This window comes from Talpa europaea (genome assembly GCF_964194135.1).
Source record: "Talpa europaea genome assembly, chromosome: 12".
NCBI lineage: Eukaryota > Metazoa > Chordata > Mammalia > Eulipotyphla > Talpidae > Talpa > Talpa europaea.
The window spans coordinates 62,195,473-62,198,816 of NC_140079.1; positions in this window are offsets into that span (position 1 = coordinate 62,195,473).

Consider the following 3,344-nt stretch of genomic DNA (forward strand, 5'->3'; position numbering starts at 1 on the left):
CAAAACAAGGATATACTATAATTGTTATGCTGGATTGCTTGTCAGATATATACAATAAATTGTCTCCCATTGTTAATTGGGCCGAATTGTGTAGTAACTAATTTCTAAACAGGTAATTTTCTGTGCCAATTGCTTGCAGTCCGCTGATATATATAATTTATAGCCCAATGTACCTTTCTGATAAATTTTTCTTTCTCTATGACCAAGAACAAAAAGCAAAGGGATGCCAGATCTTCAGCCCCACGGTGTGAGGCCTTTTCTCTTAGCTGCTTGTCAGTATCCTATCTGGCTGGAGCAACAAGGCCTCCTGCAGCAGAGGAGAGTCCTGGAGCCCTCGGTGGCTTTTGCAGACTTTTATTGGGATTTACCAGGATACAGCAGGCAGGGGTGCTGGGGGGGGAGTGGGAGACTGGCAGGCCTCCCAGCCCCCAGCAAGTCTTCACTTTGTCTGGGCTCTCCGGCGTTCTCTGATGCTCTCATAGTTCTCCTGTTTCTTCTGCTTCTTGTGGTTATGCTCTCTCTCAGTGTCTGCTCTCCTGCTGGCATCCCCGTGACACCACCCTTATAAGCCCAGTCTTAGCCCAGGTGTACCCACTGACGCATGCCTACACCCCACTCCAGGTGTCTGCCATCAGCATGCATTCGGGACCACAGGGTTCCGTCATCTATCCTAATGGCCAGAGGGCAGAAAAGCCTGATACGTTTTACCTTACCCTACAATATTATTTTCCTTAAAGAACAAATGTGACATATTTGGCTTTTGATAGGGCAAATCAATAATTATCATATATAGAGGAACAGTCAAAATGAAAGGTTAATGAAAGAAACCATCTCAGGGGAAGATTTTGGAGGAGAGTGGTAACCAGCAAACTAACAAGTGGTATAAATGTAGTAAGAAGCACTAAGACAAGGACAAATCTCTGAAGTTAGCTTTTCTGGGGAAAGACCAGAAAGCAGGAGTGGATCTTAAATTGATTATGCACAGCTTCCAGGGAGCTTGTCATAATTAGCATTCCAGCTGGTCTGAATTACTGTTACATTTGGATTCAGGACTCTGCTTCTACAAACTTCTTGAGATAGTCTTTGTAGTCTGTGGGTCGTAGTTTGTAATAAACTATTAGGTGATTTGTCTAAGATATTTTCACATTTTAGTCTGCATGGAGACAGAAGAATCAACTTGAATGAGTTTTCCTTGGGCAGTCTCAGACTCTGGAGATGAACTAGTGATATTTTCAAAAAGCAGACTAGCTGGAAAGATTTCAAGACATCCTCTTTCTAAAATTTTCAAGGATTAAATTTAATAATAATTTTGTCCTAAAGGAGCTGTTTTTTCCTCAGTGATTCTACATTAATCTGAAAATTCTTTTTCAATCTTGCCCACTATAAAAGTAAGATAAAATAACCCTAGCTAGTACTTGATTAATAAGGCAAGTTATAAAAAAATAATTAGCATAGGGCCTCCCCACTTGAGCGCTGGGTTGCGAAGCTGCCCGCAGCCTCTGCAGCTCCAGTTCGATCCCCGGCTGCTCCCCAGCCACCAGAGGAGGGTCCCACATGGTGTGCAGACCTCTCCTGCCGCCTGCTGCTTCCCTCAGCAGTGTACTTCGGTCCTTCTGACTGCTCTGCTCCCCGCTCTGGCTCTGGTGAATTCTCTCACCCTCCCTCGCTTCTGACTGTACCCAGTGCTTGTATAAATAAATAAATAAATATTTTAAAAAAAGAAAAAAAAAAAGAAAAAAATTAGCATGATGCACATTACAATGCAGGGATTGGCAAACCTTTTCTGTAAAGGATCAGACAGTAAATATTTCAGGCTTTGTGAGTCATATCACAAAGTTGCAACTATTCAGCTCTGCCAGAGTAGCTTGAAAGCAGTCACAGACAATAAATAAATGGATGTGGCTGTGTTCCAATAATACTTTATTTGCTGAAAGAGACAGTAGACTGGATTTGACACACAGGCAGTAGATTGCTGACTCTTGCTGTAAAGGCTTCATAAATTTTATTATTAATATAATGACTTGCAAATAATCTAATATTTAGCAAAGTAATGTCTTTAAATTAAAAACTAAGTATTTATACCATCTGCAACTCCCCACCCCCACCCCCACAAAGGCATCTTATAGGAGCAATGAAAATATAATCTTGCATTTAAATGCTGGTGTCATTTCAATAAACTCTTAAGTTCCTACTGACAGATTGCCCTCATGTTGTTCTAGGCCCTCGAGGGAGAAATCCAGACCACAGTGAAGAACAATGTCTATAAAGGTTCTGGAGAAATAAAAGGAAAAATGTTACCTAAATGTAAAAATGTTTACCTAAATGTTTAGGTAAAAATGTTTACCTAAATGTTCTACCTATGACCTTTCTCCTATCTTGGATGACTTTGGTCTGGACTCCTGGCAAAGTTTATCTCCCCCAGGTCAGTTAGTGGAAAGAATGAATGTTTTACAGCCTCATGTTTATCTATTATGTTGCTTAATGTCTATTGACTTTGGGCTGTTTGGGACTCTTAGACTTCAGTTCCAAGAAAATGTCTGTTTCTTCTAGCAAACTGATATTCTTTCTTTAGTTAGATGACAAAGACTACATATTGTTTAACTAAGGTTACACTAGATATAAGACTCAACTGTTATAATGGTGTCCCTCTGCTTGGCAAATAGACTTTTCTTCCTCAGTGCTTTTTTTCAGAATGTGAATGATTACCTAAGATTTATTGTAAAAAAAATGAAAGACTTTTTTCATTGGACCTCCTTCAAATGCCTTTTGAAATATAAAATGGACCCTCCTTCAAATGCCAGCTGAAATATAAACCAAGAATTATACATATAATTAATCAGATCATATTTGTTACAAGAGTGGCTTTTTTATGGAATGCTTCCCCCAAAGTAACTTAAATGTAATTAAAAATAAAATAAATTGTTAGTAATTACTTTATCAACAACACAGGTTTTTATGCATTAGTATTTTATGGGGGTGGAGTTGTTGTAAGTTCTAGACTCAAGCTAACCTGCGTGCCAATCCCAGGACCAGCCATGTGGTTTTGGACATGTCACCCAACTGCTCTGAATCTCTGTTTCATCATCTGTAAAATGTGTGGTAACGGTATCCATCTCCCCGAATTGTGAGAATTAAACAAAATAATACATATAGAGTGTATATAACACAATGTCTACTCTATGATAAGTGGAAAATATAATAGAGAACTATTATGACATACTCATTTTTATTTTTACAGCAGGGTTTCTCTTAACATATGAGAAATGTGGCCATTTTCTCAGCTTCATTTTTTTAGTTTTTCTTTAAGACATATTGAATAACAATAAAAGCTTTATGCTCACACA